The sequence below is a fragment of the Equus przewalskii genome, chromosome 27 (assembly GCF_037783145.1).
Source record: "Equus przewalskii isolate Varuska chromosome 27, EquPr2, whole genome shotgun sequence".
Classification (NCBI taxonomy): domain Eukaryota; kingdom Metazoa; phylum Chordata; class Mammalia; order Perissodactyla; family Equidae; genus Equus; species Equus przewalskii.
In genome coordinates this window covers 14,863,115-14,887,188 of record NC_091857.1, presented here as the reverse complement: position 1 = coordinate 14,887,188, position 24,074 = coordinate 14,863,115, and the positions used below count along the sequence as shown (strand labels likewise).

At 37.1% G+C, this 24,074-nt stretch overlaps 2 long non-coding RNA genes across 4 annotated transcripts in view; both read right to left on the bottom strand.

Moving 5' to 3' along the window:
- The window catches only part of LOC103541203 (uncharacterized), a 44,941-nt gene that overhangs the window by 5,818 nt on the left and 15,049 nt on the right, over nucleotides 1–24,074 (bottom strand). For 2 of the 3 annotated variants that reach the window (XR_011533887.1, XR_542416.2), the window contains exon 3: nucleotides 643–1,292. This is a non-coding gene — a long non-coding RNA (uncharacterized lncRNA). The remainder of the gene's footprint in view (nucleotides 1–642; nucleotides 1,293–24,074) is intronic. The other variant, XR_011533888.1, reaches the window with a different exon arrangement.
- Nucleotides 6,063–8,859, bottom strand: LOC139079893 (uncharacterized). Its single transcript, XR_011533889.1, has 2 exons — nucleotides 8,662–8,859; nucleotides 6,063–8,189 (listed from the first exon to the last, which is right to left on the bottom strand). It is a non-coding gene; the product is annotated as an uncharacterized lncRNA (long non-coding RNA).

Below are 24,074 nucleotides of genomic sequence, written 5' to 3'. Positions count from 1 at the left end.
TTTTCTTTCTGATCTTTAATAAAAGTCAATTATTTTTTACATATGTTAATAAAACTAATCCAAAAAAATAGCTAAATTCTAATTTATATACCAATCACAATAAAACTAAATTTTCCTCAGTGAAAGCAGAGCATTTCTGCTGGGTTAATTTTATATCTCCTCTAATAATAAAGTCACTCACAGAGAGTTTAAGCTATTTTACTCTCCTTGTTTCGAATTTCCTTTTCAGGGATGAAACACAATATGAATCTTCATAAATAAATTTATTCTTTGAGAATGATGGAGTCACTTATATTGGACTCATCTACAGATAACTATTCAAAATTCTGAACAAATATAAAAAATAACTCTGAGGAAAATCTGGAGGGTGATCAAGAGCAGGAAGAAAGTGGCGAGCGTCTGACTCTTTCATGCAAGAAAGGAGCTGCACCAGGTAAGATCCTTGTTGACACAGCTTTTCATTGAGGACAGTCACAAGGTGACACTAGGGGTGGGGTATGATGGTGCCAAAACTCAAGCAAAGGCTCAGACTTGCTGGCTTCAAAAGTCAGAGAATGAAGCTTGGGATGCCAAGTAGTTGAAAATTGAGAGGGGAAAAATCAAAGACCACCGAATGGGAGATCCTCAGTATTGCATACATACTTTACCAAAATTCTTGGCTGGTCCCTGGGTGTGCCTCGGTGCGAGATGAGGAACTGCTGGCTCACAGCCTCAGGAGTTCCCGCGGTGAAGTCCAAAGCTGGCCCCCATACAAGGAGGGGAATGAGAGACGGAAGAAAGAAGCAGATCTCTCCAGGTTGGTGGATGGCAGTTTTAACGAACATGGGAACTTAGGAGGCTTGTCTTGGGTGCTACAAGATGAGCAGATCTCTGCACCGCCATCCAGAATCTTGAGAGTTTACATAGAGGCCTTAGCTGGGTTCAGTTGCGTACACTGTCCAGATGGTCCCAATAACACATTGTTCTCTCAAGGCTGTGTCTGTCCTTGTGGTGGCTCCCAGTGCAGCAAAAGCGGGCAGGACACACATTCCAAAGACAGGGGAGACGGTGAGGAGCCTCCCATTGCCCGGGCCCAGCTCATGGGTCAACTCGTGGTCACATCGTCTGGATGACCTCCTCCAACATGGAACGTCAAGGTTTGTGTCAAATGTAGCAGCTGGGATGGCTAAAAGGACTGAGCTGTCCATTTCTGGGAAGACAGATTTTGGAATTCAAATCCAGTCAAGTTAACTAACTGCCTACTGGAACAAAAATCAGCACTCTCCAGAAGAAGATTACAGAACCCAGAGTCTCTGAGGAGAAAAAGCAGATAATAGATTAATCCCCCAGCCCAATAACCCAGATGTTGGAATTAGCAGACCAGAATTTTAAACATCTATTATAAATATGTGCAAGGACTTAAGGAAAAATATGGACATGATGAATGAATGGGGGAAATCATAGCAGAGAACAGGAAAAATCTAAAAAAGAATGAAAAGGAATATCTAAGACCAGAAAGTACAATATTTTAAATGAGAAAGTTACTGGATAAACGACAGCCAACTGGAAACGGCAGAAAAAAAGAGTGAAACACATTTACGTCTCTGGCTTAAAATTATTATTATTGTCGTTATTATTATTTACTGGACTGATATATGCTGAAATATAAGCATTAATGATGAAAGTTGCCAGCTAAGGTAAACGTCTGTTTCTTTATAAATACCAGGTGCTGGCATGCTACCTGGAACCTGCTCTCCTCCACATATTCGCTGAGCAGACCGTCTAGAAAAGATTAGTACAGAGAGAGTCAGTTATTTGTCTGCAAAGCCAGGAGGAAAGAAAGATCATTATCAGGCTCTCATCAACAAAAGCTTTCCGTAGAAAGTCAGCTCAGACTATGAACTTGGACCTTTGATCTTAAGGCCTAAAAGTATCATAATAAGAATTAATCTAGGTTAGAGGAATATGACTCTTAAAGCAAAAGTATGGAAAAAAATTTTAAACTGCCTTAGCATCTTCAATTTAGTATTTAACTACTCGCAATATACGGAATTTTACCTGTGGAAATCCTCCAATATCTCATCATTTATTTATTCCATAACTTTGGTGAAGACCTGTCACATGCCCTGAGATGGGCACCACTGGAGACAGGAAGTGAATAAGACACGTTCTTAGCCTTGAAAAGAATTTACAATCCAGATTAGACAGTAAGATGTACATATAAATAAACAGAAAAGCAAAGTAGACTATGATAAGTAAGTCAGGAACAAAAGAACCAGGGAACTGTGGTAGTTCGGAGAAGGGAATATTTACTTCTAGGGTATTGTCTAGAGAAGATAGTATTTTAGGCAGCTTTCAAGAATGAAAAGTGTGCTCGTTGAGTTTTGACAAATGGATGTTTGTATAGGACATTCTAGTGGATAAGATCATATTAATAAAGGTTCACAAGTCAGATAAAAGGACAGGTTGCAATTTCAGACACTCTATTTTATACCATCATTATTCTGCCAAGGCTTATGCAATTTGAATTTTATGTAAGTTAAAGACAACTGACTTTTAGATTCAGTCACAAACGAATCTCAGTACATTACTAATATTATTAGAACGAGAAAATCAGCTTTTAATCACCAGCACATCCAAGAAACTCCTCATGATTGCAATTTGAATTTTATATGTTAAAAATCTATTTTTATTTTCAGTCATGAACAAATCTCATACTTTATCAATATTATTAAAATCAAAGAAGTAGGTTTTAATCCTCAGCAATCCAGGAAATTCCTCATAATTTACTCTTTTTAGAAATAAACAAAACAAAACAGAAAAATAAAATCATACAAAGACATGAAATTTATGCATGCTACAATTTATATGCCAGCTCTCAAGTGAAAAGAAACCGAATTGTTATTGAGTATCTTCTATATATTAAGTGTAAGGGGAAAGCAATTTATGTGTACCATTATTTCATTTATATCTACTCTGTGTAAAGCACTGTGCTAGATATTATAGAGAAAGAAGATGGGTTTCCATTCTTTAAGGAGTTTGCACATGAATAACGGAAACACATGAGCTCAAGTATGCATGATTGAGATCTATGCATTTATCAGTCCAAAGTCATAAATATCCCTGGCTATTCAGAAAGAGGAAACATTTTTCCCTTACCTCTGTCTGGCTTACATCCCTTTCCTCAGAGTCTCCCTTATAGGACTGTTCCTGTAGTACAGCACTTCTTAGACTGCATTTTAATTGTGTCCTTGACTTGCTCTGATGACAATGATGAGTTATTAAAGGCAAACACTGAGCCATCACCTCTTTTTTTTCAGTGAGGAAGATTGTCGCTGAGCTAACATCTGTGCCGGTCTTCCTCTGTTTTGTATGGGGCACACCAACACAGCATGGCTTGATGAGCTGTATGTAGGTCCATGCCCAGGATCTGAACCCACAAACCCTGAGCCAGCAAAGTGGAACGTGTGAACTTAACTGCTACGCCACTGGGTTGGCCCTGAGCCATTGCATCTTTTTGCCTCACAAAATCTGGGAAGTCCCTGAGTATTCCATTATTCAATAAATATTTCATTAGAGGAGAAATAAATAAATGAATAGTAACTTTGAAATAAATCATTTTTATTGTAAATCTTTATTTAAGAAAAGAGCACCATTGTAACCACAGAAATTATGAGACGGTGCCCAAAGAGATCAATCCTTTCATTTTCTCAGCCTGACTTCAACAATCCTCTCCTAGAACATTTGAAACATCTAAATTATTTTAAATATATATGCTGCACAGGGTAACCCATAATATGTTTTGGTATTATATGTTAAAGTCCAATTAAATATTTGGGTTTATATTTAACCTAAATTCTCCTCATAGAAAAGTTCTCAGAAATAGAAATCTATCGTGATATAAAACTTTTTTTAATAAAAGTTCCATGCCTTCCTTTGAGTTTAAAATAATAACAAAGCTTATCAGTTCTTTCCTACTTTTTCTCTCTTTTTTGAAAAATAGACTTTATTTTTTAGAGTGGTTTACAGCAAAATTGAGCAGAAGGTACAGAAATCTTTGTAGCTTTCCCGTATGCTTCCTGCCCCACATACGCACAGCCTCTCCCACTATTAAAATCCTGTACCAGAGTGATAGCTTTGTTACCATTGTTGAACTGACACCTAATTATCATACTTAGTCTATAGTTCACATTAGGGTTCACTCTTTAGTGGTACATTCTGTGGGTTTGGACAAATGTGTAATGACATGGATCACCATTAGAATATCATACAGAATAGTTTCACTGCCCTAAAAATCCTCTGTGCTCTGCCTACTGATCTCCCTTCCCCCCTAGCCCTTGGCAACTACTGATCTCTTTTTTACGCACTTTATTTTTTAGAGCAGTTTCAGGTTCACAGCAAAATTGAACGGAAGGTACAGAGATGTCACCTGTACCCCCTGCACCCACGCACACACTTTCTCTTTAATTATTTGCATTGCACAAAGAAAGATAAATGCAGAATCAGAAGCCAAATGCCCCAATTCTATCCTGTGTTCTTCCTTCCACTTGACAGCAAATCCACTTCTCTAAACATAGTCTGCGCTGTAACCGGCTGGGCCTACATGTTCATTCTGTACAGAGTTCATTCTGGGGTGATTATGACCCTAAAGACTTTATTAAAAATTCTCCTGAGAGAATCCTAAAATTAACTCTTTCAATCTTAACCAGATTTTAGTGAATAATCATAATTAGCATTCAATTATTTGTGAAGGCTTACCCTTTGGAAAGAGTTTTGTGCATTCAGTTTGTGCTTTCCTTCAAAATTGCATTTCCTGTTAATAGTTTCATTAATAAATGAGGAGTAGTCAGTCACCTAAGTTCCTTCATTTGTAATAAAGGGCCTTTGGGACTAAATGACTTGTTAGTTTGTTTCCAGGAATAGAATTCAGTGATCATATGATCATTCCTTTCCCTCACAGAATCAGAATCTCTCAGAAAAAGTTTATTAATATAAAAAATTTAAATATATTAATAAAATATTTTTTATATTCCAGAAGTGATCTCTTCTTATAAGATTTAACATCTGGGATAAGATTATATGGCAACAATTTAGTAATGTGTTGAATGACATTAAATAATCAAATTTATTATTTAGATACTAATTATAATTATAGAAGTGATTATGATAGTTTCATAATGTTGATTATTAATAATAATAATTATTGTTATTGTTATTAAAATGAATTGATGCCAATAATAGAGAATAAGTAAAAATATTATATGGATGGATAGCATTTATATGCTTGTAGAAAAGATGAGAGGACGATGGGAATCTGCCAGGAGACGGAACGTCTGAGGATGTTTCTCAGTATTTCTCATCAAGTAACAGTCTTCTGGAAACGGAGTGATGAGCTCAAATTCCAGCCTCCAGAGAATTATTAATCGGGGAAATGACCTTGAACACACTGCAGAATAACTTTCCCTGTAAGCTGTCGATAAGTCACCTCAATGGGCAATGCACCTTCCGAAACAGGACGCGAGGCCGAAGTACAAGCCCTCCACCGACAAGAGAGACCAGTGAAGTCCCCCTGGATTTTAAGAGAAGGTGCTTACAGCCAGAACCTTTCAGGAGCATTCTATTGGCACCACACCCAAGGCTGACACTTCCTTTCCTGTAGATTGCAGAGTCCACTTTGTTGAACTAATCCAAACCCAAATGAGAAAACACGTGGATGGGAGGCAGAGGAGGAATTTGAGGATGAATAAATTTCTTTAAACGGTAATTTTGTGTCCTGAGATCTCTTTCCTAAACTGTGCCTCTGAGATTGCACACTGTAAAAAAGAAAACAGTAGTGTGGGTTTTTATCTTTAATTAGACACACTCCTTCATGCTGGTTTTTCAAGATGCTTACATTTAGGAAAACTGGAGACTGTCTGTAGTTTGACTCTATGTTCTTTGGAGAAAAGCTAGAAGACTTTACAGGTTAAAATGTGCAATGAAAGATTACATTCAGGCTACCATTCCAAATGTGAAAATGATGATGGAACCCTCTAAAAATACTGATTTTCGAAGTGTTGTCTAATGGTTCCTATGACTTTTCCTTTTGTGTTTTTCTTTTTTTTCAGTGAGGAAGATTGTCTCTGAGCTAACATCTGTGCCAATCTTCCTCGATTTTGTATGTGGAATGCTGCCACAGCATGGCTCAATGAGCAGTGTGTAGATACATGCCTGGGATCTGAACCTACAAACCCTGGGCCACTGAAGCAGAGCACATGAACTTAACCACTCTACCACCGGCCAGCCCCTGACTTTTCCATTTTTAATTGAAACTCTCAAATGATTAAATTGGTTCCATAGAAACCAACTTTTGGCTTATTAGGAAGATGATCCAGTAGTTCATAGTTTTCTTCCTGAATAGTAAGATGTCACCTCTCTATGGGCGATCCAGAGATCTGGCCCTCTGAAGGACTAGAATCACAGTGACCCAAGAGAAAAGGAAGAGCGAAGTCGACCACTGCCTCTACTTTCAGAGAGAAATCTGCTCCTCGTTTTCTTCCCAGGGCAGCTCCTAAAACTTTACAGGATGATAATTTACACTTCCTTTAATTTGAAGCTAGTGAGGTTGATTAGGTGATTGAAGTAATTGCTTTTGCTGAAATAATAATATGCTTGAATGCTGATAAAATGTCAAAGGACATTGACTAAAACAGTAAAGATCGTAATTTTCTGATTCTAAAAAAGCAGCCTAAGGAAAGCTTCCTTCAGCCTTTGCTTCAGTTAACTGTCTACTTTGCTCAATCATCACGAGGTCAGATATTTGTCCGTAATTGATGGAAACCAGGAAGTTCCACTAAGTTCAAATAAGGAATTTAAACAAGAAGGAAGTTGAGAGTGTGCATATATGACAGAGTAGATTCAGTTAAACGTCTTATATTTTCTGTATCTAAAAAAAGATAATAACTGATTATAAAGATCAACATTAAAAAAATAATAATTAAAATTTACATGTTTTTGTGAACATATATAGAAAGATTTACAACACTTGTGGGGAGCCAGCCCTGATGGCTTAGTGGTTAAAGTTTGGCCTTCTCAACACTTCAGTAGCCTGAGTTCATTTCCCAGTCACAGAACCATGCCACCCATCTGTCAGTTGCCATGCGGTGGCAGTGGCTCATGTACAAGAACCAGAAGGACTTACAACTAGGATATACAACCATGCACTGGGGCTTTAGGGAGGGAGAAAAAGAGGAAGATTGGCAACTGATGTTTCCTCAGGGTGAATCTTTCCTTGAAAAAAAAAGGGTGGGGGGGGAGGTTATCTATCTAAGAAATCTAAAGGACGCCAATATTTACAGGGTCAGCTAGGGAATAATAGAAATTTTTAGAGCTGGAGTGTGCTCTTATTTATCAAGTCCTCTCTCAAAATTTTAATTATTCACATCTCATTTCTCCAATGAATGAAATCATTTTGAGTAAATAAAAATCCCAAAGTGAATAAAAATAACCCCTATAGCACAGTGACCTAAATTTGTAGAAAATTAAGAACTCTCAACAGCAGAATTTTAAATCACTTACCCCAACTTTCTGAAAATTACCAGAAGTAGGAAAGATGATTATTTTCTAACATCCACCTTCTATTGCCCTTTGAGTGGTATTAAATGGCAACATTAATATGGACCAATGAACTTTCACCTTCAGTTAGATGTTGAAGGATATGGAAGACCTTTTCTCCAACGGTAATAACAAGAAAAAACCCCAGATAACATTAAAAACTATATATTTTGATGGGGCTAGAGGAGAGCAGTGGATGCAAGAAAACCTTAAATAACTGATTCCATGAAAAATGAGCCCTTCATAGATGACCAGAGAGTTGCACCAGCATCAATGAGCTCTAGAACGAGTTCATCAGCCTAGTATATGTGTATGTGTGAAGAAGGGGACAGAAAAAATATTTGAAGAAATAATGGCTGAAGATTTTCCAAATTTGATGAAAACTATAAACCTACAGATCCAATAAGCTCAATTCACTCCAAAAACAAGAAACAAAAAGTATACCAAAGTATAGCATAGTGCAAGTCCTTAAAACTAGTGATAAAGAGATCTTAAAGCAAGCCAGAGGAAAAAAAAGAAAAAGACATCACTTACAGAGGAATAAAGTTAAAGATGACAGTAGATTTACATCAGAATCAACGGAAGTCAGAAGACAGTGGATCAATATCTTTAAGGTCCTAAAAGATAAAACAGCATAGAAATCTATAACCAGTGAGACTATCTTTCAAAACAAAGTCGAGATAAAGACTTTCTCAGATGTACAAATGCTGAAAAAATTTATCACCTGCAGATCTATAGCACAAAATCTATTAAAGAAGTCCTTCAGGAAGAAGAAAAAAAAAAATCAGATGAAACGTTGTGTACCCATAAGAATGAAGAGTGCTGCAAGGGTAAATTTGTATGTAAATATAGAAGACTTTATTTCTTGTTATTATTTAAATCTCTTCACAAAATAATTGACCTATGAAGACTCACCAAGTTCCTTGATAATTTGGTCAACAGCTCTTGTTTACAGTCGGAGTCAAAGTAAGAACTAATAATAATAATGCCCTAAAAATAATTCATTTTGAAGGCTTATTTAGCAATTTTAGTTCATCAGTTAGGAAGGCAATATGCTAGGAAAGAAAAAAGTGGCCCAGATCACAGTACCTTAAACAGAGATTCGGTTATGTCATGTAAGAAGAAGTCTGTGCGTAGATTGATGCTGGATTTAGGCTGGCTACTCTAGGATAACATCAAGGCCAGAAGCTCTTTCCAGCCTTTGTTCTCCTATCCTTAGTACAGTGAGGTTTTTCCCCTCATGCGTGTAGCCTCCTGCTGCACAAAATGGCGGCTGCAGTTCCAACAGCCGTGCTTACATTCTAGGCAATGAAAGGGAAAAGGAAGGCAGCATCAGATATACCTCTCACTTTCAAGAAAATCTTTCCCCAAATTCATCAGTGGATTTTCCTTATATCTTATTTGCTGAAATTTGGTCACCTGGTCTCTTTTAGGTACAATAGAGTGCTAAAACTCAGTATATGGCAAAGGGAGAAATAAGTGCTATGTGTGGCTTAGATAGATAATGGAGCTGGGAACATTGGCATCCTCCACAAATCAGGGTTCTAGTCACATGGAAGAAGAGAGAAATGGGTATTGAATAAGCCATTGTGCTTACCAGTCAGTGACTACAAATTATTCATTATGAAAAATCTTAAATACTAAAATTTACAGAAGAGAAGAAAAAATGAAAAGTTATATATTGTTCTTTGTGGATGACTGCCAATGTTTTCACATTTCTTTCCTCCAGTGTATTATGTAATAATTTCACGGCATCTATGAAACGTGGCAAAAGTTTTTCTAAATTTTTGGAAAGTTTTGATTAAAGAAACGTTCACTGATTTCATCAAAGAAATTGCCTAACCTGAGTTCCAATGCTTCTAGTGACTATCTCCCAAAGCAATCTATTACATATTTGGAATATGGACAGCAGTTATTTCTTATCTTTAACCAAATGAAAATGTGGCAATGGAGTTATAGCTGTGCATAAAATAAAATGTCTATATTTTCTGACAGAAAGTAGAAGCACCTCTTGTAGGAGTTATGAGATTGAATTATAAGCACTGTATGGAATAACTCCAATTTTTTACTCCTAAAGAATAAGAAGCAGAAAAAGGTACTGTCGTAAGATTAGCATGAGTCTCGCAAATGCCAGAGAGGCACTAACACTGATTGTTGATGAGCAATCAACAGAGACCACACATGTAACCACCCCTCCCACCTTCACCGGGAAATCCCAGCACCACGACCACCAGATGAAGCAACTATATTAAGAAATAAGAAATAAGATGCTATCTTATCTCTTTCCATCACAACTTTAAAAAGTCATTATAAGAAAAAAGTCTCATTATATGAAGTGACAGGAATCACGTGGGAAAAAAATTAAATGAGAAATCTCGTGTCTTATAATCTCGTAACGATTTCTCTTTAGTTAAAGCCCTTTAATTCTCTGGTGATGCCATGATTTGATATATTCCATTTCTTTGGGAGCTATTATATCTAACGGAAAAATAGTTTTCTTGGCAGTTAAATAATAGTACTAGAAAAGAGTGAATAAATAAGTTATATAATAAAATCCTTCATTTAATAGCTTTCTATAACTTCTTACAGAGTTCTTTTAAATATGCTAAGGCTCTTTGAAAAAATAGGAACTTCTTTGCCTAATATTATTATGGCTGGGAGCAATTAGGTAACAGATAGGAGGTCAGATTCTTCTCGTAGTGTCACTACAGCTCTAAAGGTAAAGAGCATGGTCACAGAGAAGCTAAGTGAAGTCTTTTAAGTTAAGGACCTGTCATTTGCTTATAGCCTTAAGCATGGGGGTGACAATAATGCATCTCACTGCCAGAATTAACCCAATTTAATCAACATACAATGACTAAAGTTGGCTGTATGTTAACTGATCAAACTAAGCAAAATGTATAGTTGACAGGAATTCACCAAACACCAGTGTTCTAATCAAGAGAGGAATTCTATGACCAAATTTGAGTTGAGAATAGACAATATTAATAACACAGTTTTAAAGTTATCAACAAGAGAATTAGCCAAAATAGACTATTTTTTTAAAAGAGTGGGGTAAGAGATACTGAGCCTGACCCAGAGTCTTCAGTAGAATCTCGCCCTTCGGCTAGAACACTAGGACCACATTAGCAAGGCCCTGTCTACAGGGGAGAGGAGTATTTAAAGTTTTCTTGTCCAGGATAAATTCCTTATTCTGACTCTATACTCACTAAGCAAACTTCCAGTTATGTTTTGGCTGCAGGTGCCTATATGTAAAGAACAGGATAGCCTACCGACATCATATCTGGTTCATACGGAAGGAACATGCATCTTTTAAAAAGAAACAAAACAATGGCATTCCAGTCTATGCCTTAGACTCCTGTGAATTTAGTTTAGTTTAGATAACAGCCATTATATACATTCTAGACCTCCAAACTAGAACATGGTGACCATATCAGAAAACTTCCAGAGGGCCAGCTGTACCCCTTTTTCTACCTCTTACAAGTCCATTATCCCACACTGACCTCTGAATATGAAAATTACATCACTAGTCCACTCTTAATAAGAGGCATCTAGTAATTTCTCCAGAATTTGGGGTAGATTGTGCTGAACCATCAATACATAGCCTTGTACCAATAGAATATAATTTAAACTCAATTTTTGGAATAAGGGTATAACCTATGGTCAATTATGGGAGAATGAACCCCTAACTTTAGCCTACTTAGTACTTACTGCCCACTCATTGGGTTATGAACCCAGACGTTATTTACAAAGGCAGCCTCTCTTGGCTACCAGGCAGGACCTGGATCCCTGGGTAATGCTAGCAGCACATTGAGACAATACCCCTTTAATATTCTCCCATGTATTTAAAAAATTTGATCATTGTCCTTTTTCTATTGTTTTTCTTCTACTTTGACTACCTGCTACACTAATCGTAATCATTATTACATCGATTTATGTTTTTCTTAGCAAAAATTTCAATAATGTACATCAAAATGCACAGCATTTTATGTCTACATGATGATCTAAAAGATTAGTCAACACCAATTAAGGCATTTGTTTTCCCTTTGCCTGGTACAATTTGTCAACAAAAATAATCCATAACCAATCTATAAATCAAAATTGGGGTGAATTTATTATGAGCCAGATCTGAGGACTAGCTTAGCCCAGGGCCTTCCTTCCGCACGGAAAGAAGGGAATCAAAGAAGTGGAGGTGTACAGAGTGGTTGTATGCTGTCCAAGAGCATGTATCACACATGATTGAAATGTCCCTTTTACTATAGTCATGAGGTTGCCCTGTTGGAACAAAGATTGATGCACACAGCAGGTAGTCAATCTGTTGTTTTGAGCTTGGTGGTCACAGGGTGGGCACAGCAATCAATTCCTAGCCTAGGGAAAGATGCTTATCCTTAAGGAAATACCAATGTGGGGGAAGTTGCATCTTTATCTTAAGGGTATTTGTTCTTGTCTTTGGTACACAGCAAATGCTTAAAGCGGAACTACATGCACGCTCAACTGCCACATCAGGCCCTTTTGGAAAAACAAGGTCAGGAAGAATTAGATTTACACCAAATGGCTTCCTCATATACTCCAATATATCCTATTGCTTGCCATTTTTTTTATCAAAATGCATGGGTTCAAATTCAGGTCATTAAGTACTTTACAGAGACCATCAGTGAATGGATAAAGGGAAGGATTTCTGATGTTTCTGAGACTTAACTCACATTATGGCCTGTCCATATCACAATTGAAGCAATATTTGGGGTAGTGAGCCAGCTGAAGGAGAACCAGACTTGAATTATAATAAACCCAGGAGAGCAGGCCCACAACAGGAAGCTGGAAGCAGGACAGTGTTGGCTAATGCCACACTCAATCATCTGCTAGATTAAGTTTTGGCCAGGTCAGCTAGTGGGAGGAAAAATGTGAGGGAGAAACTTGCTCATTATAGAGGTGCGAGTTGACTAAAAACAGAGTAATGCTACTTAGTAATTATCACCTTTTCCCTAACTGTCCCCTGCCCCCACCATCCACACACCCAACTGATGAGTGGATATCTGCCATGAAAGTCTTTGGCCAAAAGACAAAAAAGCAGAGTTCAGGAAATGTGCCCCAGGAAAGAACCCTAAAAACAAACACTGAAAATCTTCACTTTGCTTCTCTATGCTTATCAACGATGTTGTCCCCTAAGGACCAATTAAGATTTTCCTCCCAGGTCCAAGAATTCTTCTAGGTTACCAAGAGAAATTCTCTTTTTCCAGACCAAAAACAAATGTTTTAAAGTACTTACAGCTAGGAAGGGGGAAAAAATGTCCTTTTTATTCTAACTCTGTAAGTATCTGTATGCATTCATATTGTGTGTCCTTAAATTCTTGACAATGCATGGAAAAAGTAAAACAATAGGAATAAAACAATGCTTTAATGTCAATATAACAAAAGCTGTTTGAGGGATGGTGCCCTCTTCCATCTCTGAAACAGGAAGATATTGACCCTGATATACACTAAATCAAGTATGTCACTGCATTGACAAGGGGAGAATTGGGATATTTCCTAGAGACAGAAGAATTTAGACCAGACATTTGTATTCATATAGAATGATTGAGGAACTGTTAGGCTTTTTTGTTTATTTCAAATGAGAGCCAGAAATTGTTGCCATCAGCAGTTGCACGCAGCTGAATTTTTGTCCATAAATTGCCATTATTACACTTCTGCTTTCTTTGTCTTTCCATTCTGTAACTGACCCTAAGATATGGTTTTAACCTGTTCCCTGCCTAATCCCCCATGCCACCCGTGTAGCCTTCTATTGCCTAAGGACTGAAGCCCTGTCCTGAACCCTGACTAGCAAGGAGCACCTAGGCCTATCGACAGGTCAGTTATATGAACAATGACCACCTCTCCACTTGGCTCTCAGTATTTGCTGTTTTCTTGTTTATTCTATTGATCCAACTGGAAAATGACATTTTTCTGCAATTAAAATTAGACTGTAGCACTCCTCAAAAATTGGGCCCTCCAACGTATCATTCTTTTACCATCAGCATCTGTATCTGAGTCATTTCCCCTATGTCAGCTCTTCCCTAGAGAAGGGTTTGTGCTACCACCTAACCCTATGGAGGACTTTTCTGCTCTGTCCTGCTGTAGAAAGGCCATTGATATTTGGGCATGAATTATCCCAAGATGTGACATTGAGGTAGACATAGTTCCAAAGATTCCCCCCCAACACAAGATTCCCATCCCATGGTTATTCAAACGCTAATCTAGGCACTGCTAGCAGATGCAATTAAGGTTATGAATCAGTTGACCTTAAAATAGGGAGTTTATCCTGGATTACCTGAGTGAGCTCAATACAATCCCGCGAAGAGAAAGATAGAAGATCCAGTTATAGAGATGCATTAGAGAAGGAAGAAGAGAGATGTAGCAGAAAGAGGAAGTTAGAGAGATTCCAAGCAAGACAAGGATTCAACTGCGCATGTTGCTGGCTCTGAGATGCAGTGGCCCACAAGCAAGGAGCTGAGAAGTGTCCCTAGGGGCTAAAGGAAAACTCCAGCTCACAGCCAGTAAAGAAATGGAGACTTTGGCCCTACAATCTCAAGGAACTGGATTCTGCTAACAACCTGAATTTAGAAACAGATTCTTCCCCAGAGCTTCCAGATAAGAGCCCAGGGCACTGACAACTTGATTCAGTTTTGTGAGACCCGGAGCAAACAAACCTGTTAAGCAAATCTGGACATAAGACCTGTAGATTTGTGAGGTCATAAAATTGTGTTGTTTTAAGACATTGATTTTATGGTAATTTGTTATGGCAGCAATAGGAAACTACTTATAGATGTATAATTCACTCATAAAATTTTTTGTGAAAAAAATTCTGAGGAAAAAGACACCTCTGGTTGAGGTTAACATCAATATTCTTTTTTGTATGCACGGTTAAGAATTTACATTTCTTATAGTTCCTCCACCTCTTTCTTATTAGAAGGTTTCTATAACCAAGCATGTCTTTATTCATTAGACATTTATTGGGCATCTCCTATGTCCAAAGGTCTCTAGCGGATATGAAAGATCCCCATCTCTGGACTCCTTGTATAGAAGATGAGCTGACCCTCACAGAATAAAGTCTAAACGCCTTCACGTGGCATAAACAATGTCCAATCATCTGCCTTCTGCCTGTAATTCTTCCATTGCCCCCTAAGATCCAGCCAGACACGACATCAGCTGCTTTTTAACCCTTGGGTTCCTTTCATACCTTTGAACCTTAGAACTCATGGTTCCATACTCCAGGACACCTTTCCCTCTGTCTGGAACTCTCCTCCCCCAGATACCCAGATGGCTCTCTCACTCAACTTCTTCAAGTCTTTGCCACATTTTGCTCTTTAAAAGACTCCCACTCTGACCATTCTATTGAACACTGCAAACTACCATCGCCTCCATTGCCTTGAATTGCCCCATCCCTGCACGATCCCTATTCCATAACACTTAGCAATTTCTAATGTACTATATTATTCATTTATTATCTCCGTTGGGTGTTGTCTCTCCCTTTCCCTATTGAAATATAATCTACACAAGAAAGTGACTTCTATCTGTTACATTCACTGAGTTATCCCAAGCACTCAGAAGGGTACCTGGCTCCTAGTAAACAGACCCTTTATAAGTATTTGTAGAGCACTGAATGAATGTTATCAAGATCACATATTTTCAATAGTTATTTATAGAGTAGAGTTTGGCATAACTCATTTGATGTCCATAAAAAGTGGAAGATTTGCTGGTAGATCCCCAGGTCACCTTGCTAAGAACAGGAAATGGGCCTAGGACTTCACAATTGTCAAGTGTCTGGTAAGCCCAGCATTCTTCTAGGACTAGTCTGGATATATGGGAAGTACGACTAGATAGGTTTTGGTGAAATGAGTGTCAACCTTGCGTATATAGGATGCCACCAAAAATGAACATCTTTTGAATTCTTGAGAGAGAACAGAACAGTTTATGAGTCATACTCATAAAATCCTTTCCCTAACTGTCCCTTTATGTCTCAATAAAGACACAAAACTAATTCTTAATTGAATGCAATATTTATTACTTCCCCAATGCCATTCCTATTTGCTGCCAGTCTACTTTCTGGGAAACCCTTCAATACACTAGTGACATTTTTTCCCTTGTCTTTTGTTTTAAACCATTTTGACCTTGGCATTCCTATACCAGGAATACCAGGATGAAATCTGTAAAAGTTAGAGAAGACTTTTTCTTTCTCATTGTTACAAAAAAGTTGTTCACTTTGAGCTTATCTTTTAACATTTTCTACTTGTTGACTCATTATTCTAAGTTGTACCTAGAAGAAAAAAGCTTGCAAACAGCTATCAAACACCTATGAAGCCACATATGGCTCCCCACACATCAGCCAAAGCCAAAAATTAGTATTTCTAAAACTTCAAAAGTTTAAGGAGGTTCTTCTGGGATATGTGGCTGAAAAGTACTGACACTGTCAGTGACAAGGAGCTAGTGTGCTCACTGGTAAAGAAATTCTAGCTCAAACACGCCCACCATTTAGTAGGTTACACTTTGCCAACTGTACAAAGGAAAGGTTTATTAAGGAAAAGTTTCAGCCTCTCCTTTAGCCTTCTGTATCTTGTCCAAAGCAGCTTTGCCAAAGCCAAAGCTTTAAGGGCTGGGCTCAATTTCTCCATTTTAAATAGGGACCACAAATAAAACTGTCAACCAGTAAGAATAAATGTAGTGAGCTTCTTGCCCAAAGTGCTAGTCTTAGTTTGGCTAGCAATGCCAGAGCAAATACATCCATCGGGCTCATTCAAAGACAGGCAAATTTTGACTTGGTCCCAACAACAGCAAATGGAAAAAATCAGTCCTCAAATCACCTCATTGTGGGTTTGCATGTTTTAAGATATGCCTGGGGCTGTAAACTAAATAGCAGCTATTTCAGACATGTTTTCATCCCCCAAATCCTAAAATGGATGTAATCACATGGTTTCATACTTAAAAACACAACAAGCAAACATGACCACTTTTTCTTTAAAGCTGGAGGCGTAGTAGATAAACAAAGTTAGTTTGAAACTCAGCATGTTAAGGCATGAGAAATGAAGGAAACAGCAATTTATTTCAAAAAACTATGAAAAATCATTTTTTAAAAGAACTTCAAATTTTCCTGGCAAATTTCAATTTTAAGGCAATCTCAGTCTGAAAACTCTATACTAGATGCTCCAAAGGATACTCCCAGTAGAACAAGCGCTATGCCTACAAAAGCATCTGGTATTTGCATTTCCTAAGGTAATGGTTGTTCAAACTGACTGAGGATTGGGATTACCAGAAGAGTTTTAAAAAAATTCCCATGCCCAGGCCCTACCTCAGACCAAGGGAGCTAGAATTTCTGGGAGCAAGATCCAGGTGATTCTAAAGTCCAGCCAGGGCTGTAAACTGAGGTCTGCAAACAAAGGGAAGGTAATAAGAATTGTGAAAAAATGTTTCCCAAACTTGCCTGATGATCCATGTCTCCTGGGAAGCTCCTAACACCCACCCAGACCACTATATCCCAATATCTGGGAAAAGTCTGGGAAATGTATTTCTAAACAGTAGCACAATGATCATTATCATCAGGAACGTGGCGTCCTGGAAGGAGAAATGCAAGTAACTATATAAAGGTTTTTGCAGAGATCCATGGAAAGCACGCGAGAACAAACCATTATTTAACCTGACTTCCAAATCACAACCTGAGCGTTTTTCAGGTAAGGTTTAAGGTCTACATTAACCGAGGCACACTGTAGAGGATGCTCTGGTTTCCCCTAATATTCTCATTGCACCCCCAGGGAAAAGGAGATGTGAAAAATGTCAAAAACAAGACAGAGACAGCTGGGCCACAGTGTTGGAGAAGGGGTGGAGATTTCAGTGGGAAGAATTGAGTTGGGACAAATTCTCTTGTGTCATCTCCTTGTCGTCACATAGAGTCCCTCTCTTCACAGCACATGAGTGTTCTGCTCACTCTCTTCTGCTGTGTTGAGTCAGGGCCTGGAGCACCTTCAGAGCAGCAGGTGCCTCCAACTTCACAAGGCCTGAGGATACACGTGATTCGGCCATTTAACAGTATAAAAGGCATGGTCATGATACGTATCGGTTTAAATGGCTGCATTCTATCCAATGTCTTTACTCTGGATTGTTTACCATTTCCCTCTCACAGCCCTGGGGTAGAGCAGCATTCTTTTCATATCCCTCTAACAGACCATAACACAAAGAAGGCAAAGGCAGACTTTTCTGCTGTGCCATTGAACTTCCTGCATAATTTGCCCTGCAAGACCCCATGACATCAGTGGAAATGCCCAGTGGAGCAATGGAGAAGACTGGTGGGCATAGTAATGCTCTGCAACAGTCTGGTGGGATACAGTAGTACCAGTAGGACACGGTGACACCAGAGACTGCACAGCAAGGAACGCCAGAGAACATCTTGGGAACAAAGGGAGTAACCACTACAATATTCTCAGACACGACTTTGTTGCAATTTGAGCAAGACTTCAGGTTCTATGAAGAACGTGAAGCCAAAAGCCAGAAAAATGAGAGAGACTACCGTATCCACATCTCAACCCAAAGGCAAAAGAGGTCCAGAAATACTTGAATTTAATCAAAGTTTTTTTTTAAGTAGGATATAATAAGATATGTACAAAACTTGTAGTTTTGTTAGAGAGATGTGGGTGCATGTTTTTAAACTTCAAAGATATAGAAGACATGGTTAACAGTCATTATCTCTGGGTAGTGGGATTATGGGCAATTTTAGGGATTTCTTTTGCTTAATTTTATTTTTTAAATATTCTACAGTGAACATTTATTTCTGCAAAGACAAAGTATTAAAGTTATAAAAATATTTTGATTGTTCAAAATTTATTTGTACACTATCTATTTGTGGTTTAAGGAAGTTAATGTTTTCAAGCCTCACCATCTGAGGTAATTTGTTGGTTTAAGCCATTCTCATAGCAACAGCCTGTTAAAGAAACAAATACGTATTTCATGGAACTCAAGTTATACCTCAAACCAACATGATAGAGGAATAATAAGTATTCATGACCAAAACACAAGAAAATGTGTAGTATATTTTTGTTGTTAAATACAAAGATTTTTCTATAATAACTATCCATCGTATTGGTTAATACTTTTTCTCTCTGAACTTACTCTGTTAATCTAGCCTGTCTCACAGGCATCAATAGTGTCAGCATCATCATCTGTGAATAAATGCAAGACTCAGGCTCTTTAGTCCCGGCTCTACTGTCCAGCATGCTTGCTGATAGGGGAGGGGATGAGATGGGTTGAGAATAATTGTTTTAACTAAAAGTCCTACTTTTTTAAAAGAAGAGTAGAAAAATCTCTGATTCTATTCAGTTATTCCTTGAAGAAAAACAGACAGAATTTCATAATATACTCCATTACAATCAATCTCCATTTACATTAAATTTAATGTATTATCCTTTTGGCCTTAGTCAAAAACAATTAATGTATTTTAATGAGTAACTATTAACAACAGTTTGAAATATTCAACTACTTCTTACGTGCAAGGATTACATGCAAGGAATGCCTCATATCTTGAGGGTTTTCATTATAATTCATATTTTCTCTTTGGTGAGCAAACATTGAAGTTTTTGTATTATTCACAACTCACTATATGTTTTAGGAGAGAAGTAACAATAAGGTGGTTGGATGACAGCACTGCCAACAGAAGTAATCTCCCACAACCCTCAGACCCCAAGTGGGGTTGTGGGTGGTGGAACGGGGGGTAGAGTTATCATTTACCAGCATAGCGTCATAAAGTGAAAACTACTAAATTTGCTCCTCTCCTCTCTTTCTGACAGGGTACACTCTGAAATGGAATGACTTCATATTACACCCGGTAGGATTGAATTGTATATTGATTTAAGACAATTATCTGATGAAAAATTTAATTTGTGCTAATTTTATTAAATAGAGATAGATATAAAGGCACACCAAAAATGTTGCCATTTGAGACAATCAACTTATAATATATAGCATGCATTTCCTTATTCTGGTGTTTGCTATCTATTTTATAGTTAAGTTTCCAGAATAGTGTTCTTGTCTCTGTCATTCTGAAAAAGCGTTTCCAGGATGCCATTCAAGAACAACATGCCTGTACTCCTCCACAGCAAAAGCCATCATCATCATCAACATTATCATTATTATCATGATCATCCTAGTTAGAGCAAATAAACTATAACCAGGGAGCCACCATTTTGAATCTTACCTTTGGCTTAAGTCATGGCTATCACACCCTCCTGCCACATAAGGTTAGCCTTTTAAGAAAGAACGTCCAAAATTAAAGACATGAAATGATAATGAAAATCAGCTAAGCTTTTTAAAAATTATTTCATATAAGTACTTTAAATCGAGAATATAAGAATACAATGAAAGAACACACAATTTTCATGTATATTTTATTTTGTATTGCTTATTGAAAAGAAAAATGTCATACTGAAGCCCCTTCCTCTGTGACCTTATTCAGTATCCTTCATTATTATCATTTTTAGTCTATAATAAGTTAAAACTATGGAGTTGGACCTATAAAAATGTTGGCAGTAAGAAAAATATCAGTTGTAGTATTGAGAATAAAAATGAGTAAGTGAAACTAGAGAGGAAAAGGCCTGTGTAGAGATCCACTGAAATTCAGTAATAAGCAGTACGTAATAGGTGGAAAATCACTACTGCCAAGAGAACTGAGTGTTCTATAGCCATAAGAAATTTTATCGAGCTGTATTTTTAAGCAAAGACTAAATATGTGCCCCGGAGGAATGTACCGATTGTGATGGACAGTCGGGTAGTGACTATAGTGACAGGTATTTGGAGAAAGACTATTGTGACAATCCAAAGCATAACAGTCATCTGTGAAAATTGACCTTTTTAATCCCCTTGGAACATGCAGTTCACACTTTCTATTCAAACCATGCCCATAGTTACAAAAATGGGAAGATAACAGGATGTAAGGGGCTAAAACACAGCTGTGTTGAACATTGTTCAAACATTAATATTAAACTAATCTGTTTTAAGGGGACAGATAGGCAAGAAAGAGTCAACCAAGGATATACAGGTGGAGAATCACTTGATGTATGTCAGTGACTAAAAGACAGCTTAATGAGAGAGTTAAACTTCAGGCAATACAAAGGAATCAGCCCTCCTTTTGACTCAGAGATACCAAACAAAAAAGAAGCAATCATTAAAGAAAACAGACAGAGAGACAGTATCTATAGTAGTATTCCCCATGGGCTTGTCTTTTCAATTTCTTGATGTCATTTAAGGTTTATTTAGCTTTTTTATGTCCAAGTTATCAAATTTTCTTTATTATGAATTATGCTTTTGATGTTATATCTAGGAAATCTTTGCTTAACCTGAGGTCATGAAGATTTCCTCTTATGTTTTATTCTACAGGTGTCATAGTTTTAGTGATTGCATTTAGGTCTGTGGTCCAGCACCATTTACAGAGAGGACCAGACTTTCCCAGATGGATTACCTTGGCACATTTATCAAAAATCAATTGGCACAGATTTAATATCGTTAAGATGGCAATACTCCAAAAATTGATCTACAGATTCAACACAATCCCTATCAACATCCTCGTTGTTTTTTTCTCTTTTGGAATTTGACAAGCTGATCATAAAATTCATGTAGAAGTGAAAGGAATCCAGAACATCCAAAACAATCTTGAAAAAGGAGAACAAAGTTGGAGGAATCACGCTTCCTGATTTTAACACTCACTACAAAACTACAGTAATCGAGACAGTGTGGTACTGGCTTAAGAATAGACATACATATTGATGCAGTAGAATTGAGAGCCCAGAAATAAACCCTTACATTTATGGTTCATTGATTTTCAACAAGAGTGTCAGGATCATTCAATGGAGAAAGGAAAGTCTTTTCAACAAATGGTTCTGAAACAACTGGATATCCACATGCAAAAAAGTAAAGTTGGAACCCTTCATTACACTATACATAAAAATTAACTCAAAATGTATCCTGGACCTAAATGTAAGAGCTAAAACTGTAAAACTCTTAGAAGAAAATATAGGAGTAAACCGTCATGACTTTAGAATAGGCAAAACCTTCAGAAATATGCCATGAAAGCACAAGACAGAAGAAATATTAGATAAATTGGACTTCACCAACATTAAAAACTTTTGTGCTGCAAACCATATCACCAAGAAAGCAAAAAGACAACTCACAGAATGGGAGAAATATATTTGTAAATCATGTATATGATAAGGGAATTGTATCCAAAATATATAAAAGCTGTTATAACTCAATAATAAACAGACAAATAACCCAAGTAAAAAATGGGCAAAGGATCTGAATAAACATTTCTCCAAAGAAGATAGATACACAAATAACCAACCAGCACATGAAAAGATGTTCAACATTAATAAGCCATTAGGAATATGCAAATAAAAACCATAATGAGATACTACTTCACATCCACTAGGATGGCTGTCATGAAAAAATCAGATAATAGCAAGCATTGGTTAATACGTGGAGAAATTGGGACCCTCACACACTTTTGGTCAGAGTGTAAAATGATGCAGCCTCCTGGAGAATTGTTCGGCAGTTCTGCAAAATGTTAAACATAAAGTTACCACGAGACCCTGTAATTCCACCACTAAGTATATGTCCAAGAGAAGTTAAAACACATGTCCACACAAATACTTGTACAGAAGTGTTCATTGCAGCATTATTTGCAGAAACAAAATGTGAAACAGCTCAAATGTCCATCAGCCGATGAATGGATAAATAAATATGATATATCAATATAACAGAACATTATTCTGCCAACTAATTTTTTGCGAAGGTACAAAAACAATTCAATGGAGGGAAACTTTTCAACAAATGGTGCTAGAGCAATGGGGCATCTATTATTAAAAGTTTGAATCTCAACCTGAACCTCACATCTTATACAAAAATTGTCAGAATAGGTCACAAAGCTAAATGTAAAATTATAAAACTTTTTAAAAAACCTAGGAGAAAATCTTCAGGATCTGGGACTATACAAAAAGTTCTTAGACTTGATACCAAAAGTAGGATCCATAAATATACAAACTGATAAATTGGACCACATTGAACTTAAAAAAAGTTTTGTGTTAAAAAACCTTTCTAAGAGGATGAAAAAACAAGCTATGGATTAGGTGAAAACTTTGGTAAAACACATATCCAACAAAGGATTAATACCTAGAATATACACACAACTCTCAAACCCAACAGTAATAAAACAAACAATACAATTAGAAAATGAACAGAAATTTCACTGCAGAGCATATATAGAGAGCAAATAAGTGCATGAAAAGTTCAACATCATTTGCAATTAGGGAAATAGAAATTAAAACCAAAACGAGATATCACTTCATACCTATCAGACTGGCTAAAATAAAAAATAGTGACAACATCAAACGCTGATGAGGATCCATGGAGAGAATCACTCATGCATTGCTGGTGGGAATGTAAAACGATACAGCCACTCTTTAAAACAATTTGGCTGTTTCTTATGAAACTAAACATGTAACTCCCATACAACCTAGCAATTGCGCTTTGGGACGTTTATCTGAATGAAGCGTGGTACATGAAGGGCCATACGAGGAATGATGCTGAGACAGAGGCTTCTTGTCAGCTGTACCCTTTCTACCTTTCTTCTTCAACTTCAGTTCAGCCTGAAGGCTTTTTCTTGGAAGGATTTGGACAAAAATATATGGATGGAGAAGTGAGGAGGAAAAGAAGTGAACTTTATCTTGGATTGCCCAGTGAATTTCATAAACTTCTGTTTTCCACAGCATTTATATTCTGATCATTCAGTAAATAAAATACTACATGGAAAAAAATAAATTGCAAAGTACTGTGAATGGATATAAAGGTGTTCTTCATCAAAACAATACTTTTTGCTAGAATTTTATTAAACGGTATCCATTAGTTCAAAGGTATAAGATTTCAATTGCATAGGATATTGTACGAGTGTTTGGTTATTGAGATTTGCTATTATGTTTATAAAACAGAATTTTATTAAGTACAACAATGATATGGTATATTCTAAACTTATCAGCACTGATTCCATTAGGCACGCAGTTTAATGGTATATTTCTAGAAGAGAAATCTCTTGGGACAAAAGTGCTGCTTTCGAAATTGCCACCCAAACGGGAGGGATTCTTATCCTAAAATCCAACAAAAAACGTTACGTGAAGTGACTCACAGTTGGTCGAGATAGCAGTTTTTCACTTTGATCATTCTCACTTTATATTTTGCCTGAGCTTTAGTTTCAGAATAGCACACATTTCTTTTGCTTGTTTTTGTACTGTTCATTCTAAATAAGTCAGTTCCATCAACATGTCTGATTTTTGTTAGCTTTATAAAAATGCTTTCCTAACAATAGTTTTTGGGTTGAAAGTGATTGTGGAGGAATTTTAATAAGCCCTCCCTTGTATTTATGAAGAAACCATTCTTATCAATAGTTCAGACAATGCTAAATAGGGTAACCACTAATCACCCTCTTAAGCATTAGTCATCTC